Genomic DNA, 9,493 nt, shown 5'->3' with positions numbered 1-9,493 from the left:
TAGGGGGAGCTCGTCATTGCTCTCGAGTCATGGTAGGGTAATCGGGCCTCAAGACGGGTTGAAGAAGGACTCTCGAGGTCTTTCTCGGGTCACTGCATAAAACCCAGGGTTCCCTTGACTTGTGCCTGCGACCTCAGGGAGCTTCTCAGAGTGCCTCTGAGAAGTCAGGGATACTGTGCAGTTTGGAGGGGCCTCTCGAGACTCCTCTGCATTTGGTGGAATGTAAGCGGGACTCATCTCGAGTTGAAGCAGGAACCTCAGTGTTCCTCTCCATTTCTGACTCAGATCGCAAGGTCCCTGCATGTTGGTACAGGAGAGTCAGGCCTCGTCTTTTCTGGAGGATGGGACTCCTCTTGCCTCTCGAGTTGTTCTCGAGGTGACAGGCCACTTGTCGAGCTGTGTATGTAACCTGCCCGTTTTTCCGGATGATGCACAGGTGTGTTAGTGCCCCTTCGTGTTGTACCTTCATACTCAAGGCTGCCTTCCAAGAGGTGTCCGAGCATCGGATTCTTATCAAGAGCGGACCGGGAAATTGGAGTCTTTCAGCAAGTGGCACCACCCACAAAGCTATGTATCGAATTTCCCCATGAGACCGGCCTCATCCTGAGTTGTGCAGGGAAGGTCGGGCCCCCTTGCAGACAAAGCAGGGGAATCGACCCACTGGTCACGATCAGGAGGGGAGAAGGGGCTTAAATGAAGTGGTGCCGGGAACCTCGGTGTTCCCCTTGAGTGAGACCGGCGTGTTGGGGGACTTTTGGGGTCGCATCAAGGGTGCCAAGTACCGTTTCGCATTTCAAGACGGAACCTGGGACATCTTTTGAAACGCTGTAGCGGGCAAGGGCCTTATCTTGCGATGACGGGAGAACCACGTGGTTTTGCTCGAGTTGCGGCGGGATTCTCGAGTTATGACCGGGAATTTAGGCTTCCTCTTGTTGGCCTTGAAATCCAATCTTCCATTTGGGTTGTGAGGGGGAGCTGGGGATTGCGCTAGAGTCACTGCAGGGCAAAAGAGACCTAATCTAGGCTTCTGTCCAGGATCTAATGTTGCTCTCCAGGGGCGACAGGGATCTCGGGTTTGCATTCCAGACTCATCCAGGGAGTCAGTTCTCACCTCGAGGGTAAGCAAAGAATTCCGCTCTCGTCTCGAGTCGCGATGGGTATCTCTTGGAGCCCACTGTGTGTACTAAAGGGAGTCAAGCCTCCTGTGGAGTTTGGAGAGAGGACTCGGGATTGGACTCCAGGCCATGCAGGAAAAGAAGGCCCTCATCTCGAGATGACGGTGGCGTCTCGTGGGTTTTCTCGAGCTGCGGCGCCAGTGTGGGGTGTCTCATGAATTACCACAGGGATTTCAGGGAGCCTCTTGTGTGGCGTCAGGAAAATCCAGTATTCCATTCGAGTTGCAAGTTAGAACTGGGGATTGCTCTCCAGTCACTGCAGGGCAAAATAGACCTCATCTACGCTTGTGTCCAGGACCTAGTGTTCCACTACTGGGCCGACAGGGATCTCAGGGTTGCATTCTCGACTCACCCGGAGAGTCAGGCCTCGTCTTGAGGGGAAAAAAAGGACTCCGCTCTCCTGTGGAGTCACGACGGGTATCTCTTGGAGCCCACTGCGTGGCGTAAAGGGAGTGAAGCCTCCTATGGAGTTTGGAGAGATGACTCGGGATTGTTTTCCTGGCCATGCAGGAAAAAAGGCCCTCATCTCGCGATGACGGGGGCGTCTCGTGGGTTTTCTCCAGCTGCAGCGCCAGTATCAGATTTCTCACGAGGTACGACGGGGCGCTCAGAGAGCCTCTCGTGTGGTGCTAGGGACATCAGGTCTCCATGCGTGTGGTGAAGGGGAGTGCGTGATTGCTCTCGAGTCATAGTAGGCGAATCGGGCCTCAAGACGCATTGAAGAAGGACTCTCGAGGTCTTTCTCGGGTTGCAGCAGGGAACCCTGGGTTCCCTCGACTTGTGTCGGTGACCTCAGGCAACTTCTCAGGGTGCCTCTGAGAAGTCAGGGACACTGTGGATTTGGGAGGGGCCTTTCGTTACTCAACTGGGTTTGGTGCAATCGAAGAGGGCCTCATCTCGAATGGAGGCAGGAACCTCAGGGGTCCTCTCCATTTCTGACTCAGGTCGCAGAGTACCTGCCGAGTACGGACAAGAGAGTCACGCCTCGTCTTCCGTGGAGGAATGGATCTCCGCTTGCCTTTCAAGTTGTTCACGGAGTGACAGGCCACTTGTTGAGCTGTGTGTGGAACCTGTGGGTTTTTCCGGACGATGCACAGGGGTGTCAGTGCCCCTTCGTGTTGTGCCTTCATCCACAGGGTTGCCTTCAAAGAGGTTTCCGGGCATCGGGATCTTTTCAAGAGCGTACCAGAAAATTGGGGTCTTTCAGCATGTGGTACCACCCACGAGGCTACGTCTCGAATTTCCTCGGGAGACCAGCCTCATCCTGAGGTTCGCCGGGAAGGTAGGGAACCCTTGCAGACAAAGCAGGGGAATCGACACACCCGTCGCGATCAGAAGGGGAGAAGGGGCTCAGATGAAGTGGTGCCGGGAACCTCGGTGGTCCCCTCGAGTGAGACCGGTATGTCACGGCACTTTTGAGGTCGCATCAAGGGTGCCAAGTACAGTTTCACACTTCAAGACGGAACGTGGGAATTCTCTGGAGATGCTGTAGCGGGCAAGAGCCTCATATTGCGATGACGAGGGAAACACGTGGTTTTTCTCGAGTTGCGGCGGGATTCTCGAGTTACAACGGGGAATTCAGGCTTCCTCTTGTGTTGGCCCAGGAAGTCCAATCTTCCATTCAACTTGTCAGAGAGAGCTGTGGGTTGCTCTCGAGTCACTTCAGGGCAAAGGGTCCTCATCTAGGCTTGGGTCCAGGACGTAGTGTTCCTCTCCAGGGGCGACAGGGATATCGGGGTCGCATTCCAGTCTCACCCGGTGGGTCACGCCTCGTCTCGAGTGGAAGCAAAGGACTCCACTATCCTCTCGAGTCGTGACGTGTAACTCTTGGAGCCCAATGAGTGCCCTAAAGGGAGTCAAGCGTCCTGTGTAGCTTGGACAGAAGGTTCACGCTTGATCTGCATACCATTCAGTTAAAGATGGCCCTCCTCTCGTGATGACGGGAGCGTCTCATGGGTTTTCTCGATCTGCGGCGCCAGTGTGGGGTTTCTCACGAGATATGATGGGGAGCTCAGGGAGCCTCTCGTGCGGCGCCAGAGAAGTCAGGCCTCCATGCGTGTGGCCAGGCAGATCGCGTCATTGCTCTGGAGTCATGGGAGGGACTAGGGCCTCCAGACGCATTTAAGAAGGACTCTCGAGGTCTTTCTTGGGTTGGGGCGGGAAACACTCGTTTCCCTCGACCTCTACTGGGGACCTTAGGGAACTCCCCAGGTGCCTCTGAGAGGTGAGGGATACTGAGGAGTTAGAGGGGCCTCTCGGGACTCCACTAGGTTTGACGAAATGAAAGAGGGCCTCATCTCGATTGGAGGCAGGAACCTCAGGCTTCCTCTCCATTTCTGACTCCGACCGCAGGGTCCCTGCAGGGTTGGGACAGGAGAGTCAGGCCTCGTCTTGTCTGAGTAATGGAACTCTGCTTGCCTCTCGAGTCGTTCAGTGGGTCTCAGGCCCCTTGTTGAGCTGTGTGTGGAACCTGCAGGTGTTTCCAGAAGATGCACGGGGGTGTCATTTCCCCTTCATTTGGTGCCTTCCCCCACAGGGTTGCCTTCAAAGAGGTGTCCGGGCATCAGGTTCATTTCAAGAGCGGACCGGGAAATCGGGGTCGTTCGACATGTGGCACCACCCACGTGGCTCATCTCGAATTTCCTCGTGAGACCAGCATCATCCTGAGGTGCGCCGGGAAGGCCGGGAACACCTTCCACACAAAGAAGTGGAATCGACTTTCCTGTCGCGATCAGGAGGGGAGATGGGGCTCAGATGAAGTGGGGCCGGGACTCTAGCTGTTCCACTCGAGGGAACCCGGCGTTTTAGGGAACTTAAGGGGTCGCATCAAGGGAGCCAAGTACCGTTTCCCACTTCAGGACTGAACATGGGACTTCCCTGGAGACGCTGTAGCGGGCAAGGGCCTCATCCTGTGAAGACGTTGGAACCACGTCATTTTTCTCGAGTTGCGTCTGGATTCTCGAAAACGACGGGGATTTCAGGCTTCCTCTTGGGTTGGCCCTGGGAAGCCCAATCTTCCCCTGGAGTTGCGAGGGAAAGCTGGGGGTTCTGCTCCAGTCACTACAGGGCCAAAGAGACCTCATCGAGGCGTGTGTCCAGGACCTAATATTCCTCTCAAGGGAAGACAGAGATCTCGGGTTTCCATTCCAGACTCCCCCGGGGAGTCAGGCCTCGCCTCGAGGGGAAGCAGAGGACTCCACTTTCCTCTCAAGTCGCGACACGGATCTCTTGGAGCCCACTGAGTGGACTCAAGGGTGTCGAGCCTCCTCTTCAGTTTGGAGAGAGGACTCGGGATTGCTCTCCAGGTCAGACAGGAAAAGAAGGCCCTCATCTCGCGATGACAGGGTCCTCTCATGGGTTTCCTCAGGCTGCGGCGCCCGTGGGGGTTTTCTCACGAGGCACGACGAGGACCTCAGGGAGCCTCTCGTGTGGCGCCTGGGAACTCATGTCTCCATGCGCATGGCGAGGGGGAGCTGGTCATCACTCTCGAGTCATGGGAAGTGACTAGGGCCTCAAGACGCGTTGAAGAAGGACTCTCGAGGTCTTTCTCGGGTGGCGGCGGGAAACCCTCGTTTCCCTCGACTTCTGCAGGGGAGTATAGGGAACTTACCAGGGTGCCTCTGAGAGGTGAGGAATGCTGTGGAGTTGGCAGGGCCTCTCGGGACTCTGCTGGGTTCGGCGCAATGGAAGAGGGCCTCATCTCGAGGGGAGGCAGGAACCTCAGGCTTCCTCTCCGATTCTGACTCCGACTGCACGGTCCCTGCAGTGTTGGCACAGGAGAGTCATGCCTCGTCTTGTCTGAGGAATGGAATTCTGGTTGCCTCTCGAGTTGTTCCGGGAGTCTCAGGCCCCTTGTCGAGCTGTGTGTAGACCCTGCGGGTTTTTCCGGATGATGCACTGGGGTGTCAGTGCCCCTTCGTGTTGTGCCTTCACTCACAGGGTTGCCTTCGAAGAGGTGTCCGGGCATAGGGTTCTTATCAAGAGCGGACCGGAAAATCGGTGTCGTTCGGTACGTGGCACCTCACACATGGCTAGTCTCGAATTTCCTCCTGAGACCGGCCTCATCCTGAGGTGCACCAGGAAGGCCGGGAACCCCTTCCAGAGAAAGCAGGGGAATCGACTCTCCTGTCGCGATCAGGAGGGGAGAAGGGGCTCAGATGAAGTGGTGCCGGGACCCTTGGTGTTCCCCTCGAGGGAACCCAGCGTGTCGGGGAACTTTTGCGGTCGCATCAAGGGTGTCAAGTACCGTTTCGCACTTAAGGACAGAACATGGGACTTCCCTGGAGACGCCGGGAATTTCGGTGTTCCCCTGGAGTGAGACCGGTTTGTTGGGGAACTTTGGGGTCGCATCAAGGGCGCCAAGTAGCATTTCCAACTTTAAGATGGAACGTGGGACTTCTCTTGAGACTCTAGCTGGCAAGGGCCTCATATTGCGATGAAGGGGGAACCACATGGTTTTTAAGACTTGAGGCTGAATTCTCGAATTACGATGGGAAATTCAGACTTCCTCATGTGTTGACCGTGGGAAGCCCAATCTTCCATTCAAATTGTGAGGGAGAGATGGAGGTTGCTCTCGATCACTCTAGGGCAAAATAGACCTCATCTAGGCTTGTGTCTAGGACATAATGTTCCACTCCAGGGGCGACAGGGATCTCGGGGTTGCATTCCAAACTCACCCGGGGAGTCAGGCCTCGTCTCGAGGGAAGCAAAAGACTCCGCTCTCCTCTCAAGTCGCACCGGGTATTTCTTGGACCCAACTGAGTGGCCTAAATGGAGTCAATCCTCCTGTGAAGTTTGGAGAGAGGACCAGGGATTGCTCTCCAGGTCAGGCAGGAAAAGAAGGCCCCCATCTCTCCGTGACGGGGGCATCTTGTGGTTTTTCTCGAACTGCGGCGCCACTGTGGGTTTTCTCACGAGGTACGATGGGGTACTCAGGGAGCCTCTTGTGTGGTACTAGGGAAGTCAGTTTTCCTGCTTGTGGCGAGGGGAGCGCGTCCTTGCTCTGGAGTCATGGTAGGGGAATCGGGCATCAAGAGACGTTGAAAAAGGACTCTCCAAGTCTTTCTCGGGTTACTTCAGGAAACTCTGGGTTCCCTCGACTTGTGCCAGTGACCTCAGGTAGCTTCTCACGGAGCCTCTGAGAATTCAGGGATACTGTGGTGTTGGGAGGGGCCTCTCGGGACACCACTGAGTTTGGTTCAATGGAAGAGGGCCTCTTCTCTAGTTGAGGCAGGAACCTCGGGGTTCCTCTCCATTTCTGACTCCAATCGCAGGGTCCCTGAAGAGTTGGGCCAGGAGGGTAAGGCCTCGTATTGTGTGAAGGAATGCAACTTCACTTGCCTCTCGAGTTGTTCACGGGGTGACAGTCCACATTTGGAGCTGTGAGTGGAATCTGCGGGTTTTTCCAGACGATGCATGGGGATGTCAGTGTCCCTTCGTGTTGTGCCTTCATCCACAGGGTTGCCTTCGAAGACATGTCCGGGCGTCAGGTTCTTATCTAGAGTGGACCGGGAATTCGGGATCTTTCAACATGTGGCACCAACCATGAGGCTACTTTTTGAATTTCCTCATGAGACCGGCCTCATCCGGAGGTTCGCGGGGAACGTCGGGAATCCCTTGCAGACAAAACATGGGAATCGACCCTTCTGTCGTGATCAGGAGGGGTGAAGGGGCTCACAGGAAGTGGTGCCATGAACTTTGGTGTTTCCCTCGAGTGAGACCGGTATGTCAGGGAACTTTGGGGGTCGCATCAAGGGTGCCAAGTACCGTTTTGTACTTCAGGATGGAACGTGGGACTTCTCTTGATACGCTGTAGCAGCCAAGGGCCTCATCTTGCGATGACGGGGGAGCCACGTGGTTTTTCTCGAGTTGCGGCGGGATTCTCGAGTTACGACGGGGATTTCAGGCTTCCTCTTGTGTTGGGCCAGGGAAGTCCAATCATCCATTCGAGTTGCGAGGGAGAGCTGGGGGTTGCGCTCGAGTCACTGCAGGGCAAAGGAGACCTCATCTAGGCTTGTTTCCAGGACCTAATGTTCCTCTCCAAGGGCCACAGGGATCTCAGGTTTGCATTCCAGACTCACCCAGGGAGTCAGGCCTCGTGTCGAAGGGAAGCAAAGGACTCCGCTCTCCTTTCGAGTTGCGACAGGCACCTCTTGGAGCCCACTTTGTGGCCTAAAGGGAGTCAAGCCTCCTGTGAAGTTTGGAGAGAGGACTTGGGACTGCTCTCCAGGCCATGCAGGAAAAGATGGCCCTCATCTCGCGATGACGGAGGGGTCTTGTGTGTTTTCTCGAGCTGCGGCGCCAGTGTGGGGTTTCACACGAGGTACGACAGGGAGCTCAGGGAGCCTCTCCTTTGGTGCCAGGGAAGTCAGGTCTCCATGTGCGTGGCGAGGGGGAGCGCGTTATTGCTCTCGAGCCATGGTAGGGGAATCTGACCTCAAGACGCGTTGAAGAAGGACTCTCGAGGTCTTTCTTCGGTTGTGGCAGGAAACCCTTATTTCCCTCGACGTTTGCCGGTGGCCTCAAGGAGCTTCTCAGAATGCCTATGAGAAGTCAGGGATACTGTGGAGATGGGAGTGGCCTCTCGGGACTCCACTGGGTTTGTTTTAATGGAAGAGGGCCTCATCTCGGGTTGAGGCAGGAACCTCAGGTTTCCTCTCCATTTCTGACTCAGATCGAAGCGTGCCTGCAGAGTTGGGATTGGATACTCAGGCCTCGTCTTGTCTGAGGAAGGGAACTCCGCTTGCCTCTCTCGTTGTTTAAGGGGTGACAGGCCAGTTGTGGAGCTGTATGTGGATCCTGTGGGATTTTCCGGATGATGAACAGGGTTGCCAGTGCCCCCTCGTGTAGTGCCTTCATCCACAGGGTTGCCTTAGAAGAGGTGTCCGGGCATCGGGTTCTTATCAAGAGCAAGACCGAGAAATCGGGGTCTTTCGGCACGTGGCACCAACACGAGGCTACGTCTCGAATTTCTTCGTGAGACTGGCCTCATCCTGAGGTGCGCCATGAAGGTCGGGAACCCCTTCTAGACAAAGCAGGGGAATCGACCTTCCTGCCGTGATCAGGAGGGGAGAAGGGGCTCAAATGAAGTGGTGCCAGGAACTTCGGTGTTCCCTTGGAGTGAGACCGGTATATTGGGGAACTTTTGGGGTCGCATCAAGGGTGCCAAGTAGCATTTCGAACTTTATGACGAAACATGGGACTTCTCTTGAGACTCTGTAGCGGGCAAAGGCCTCATATTGCGATGAATGGGGAACCACGTGGTTTTTAAGAGTTGCGGCGGGATTCTCGAGTTACAACGGGAAATTCAGACTTCCTCTTGTGTTGGCCCAGTGAAGACCAATCTTCCATTCGAATTGCGAGGGAGAGATGGGTGTTGCTCTCGAGTCACTGTAGGGCAAAATAGACCTCATCTAGGCTTTTGTCCAGGACATAATGTTCCTCTCCAGGGGCAACAGGGATCTCGGGGTTGCATTCCAGACTCACCCGAGGTAAGGCCTCATCTCGAGGGGAAACAAAGTACTCTGCTCTCCTCTCAAGTCGCGACAGGTATCTCTTGGAGCCCATTGAGTGGCCTAAAGGGAGTAAAGCCTCCTGTGAAGTTTGGAGAAAGGACCAGGGATTGCTCTCCAGGTCAGGCAGGAAAAGAAGTCCCCAATCTCGCGATGACCGTGGCGTCTCGTGGGTTTTCCCGAGCTGTGGCGCCAGTGTGGGGTTTCTCACGAGGTATGACGGGGAGCTCAGGGAGCCTCTCATGTGGCGCCAGGGAAGTCAGGTGTCCATGCGCATGGCGAGGGGGAGCGTGTCATTGCTCTCGAGTCATGGTAGGGGAATCCGGCCTCAAGACGCGTTGAAGACGGACTCTTGAGGTCTTTCTCGGGTTGCGGCAGGATACCCTGTGTTCCCTCGACTTGTGCCGGTGACCTCAGGGAGTTGCTCAGGGTGCCTCTGAGAAGACACTGATACTGTGGTGTTGGGAGGGGCCTCTCGGGACTCCACTGCATTTGGTGCAATGGAAGATTGCCGGGAGCCAGCGAGAGACATTCCACTCGTGACAAATGTCATGAGGAAAGAGTCTCGGCATACACAAAGGCGGGATCGAGCCTCCGGGAGTTCCCCCGTATATTCTTCAGCATCTACCCCCAAAAACCAAAGTCTGCCTTCTTTATTGCTTTGTTCTCTCACCTCTGACATTACTGGGGATGTCCCCCACCACCATCTCACTCTCTCTGTCAAAGAGCTAACTTACAGCTCCAACTAATAATGTTCCTGGGCAATTAGTAGTGTTTAAATCCAAACCCCTCAGATGGTTTTCTAAC

The sequence above is a fragment of the Bubalus kerabau genome, unplaced genomic scaffold (assembly GCF_029407905.1).
Source record: "Bubalus kerabau isolate K-KA32 ecotype Philippines breed swamp buffalo unplaced genomic scaffold, PCC_UOA_SB_1v2 scaffold_26, whole genome shotgun sequence".
Taxonomy (NCBI): domain Eukaryota; kingdom Metazoa; phylum Chordata; class Mammalia; order Artiodactyla; family Bovidae; genus Bubalus; species Bubalus kerabau.
This window is presented reverse-complemented; position numbering follows the sequence as displayed.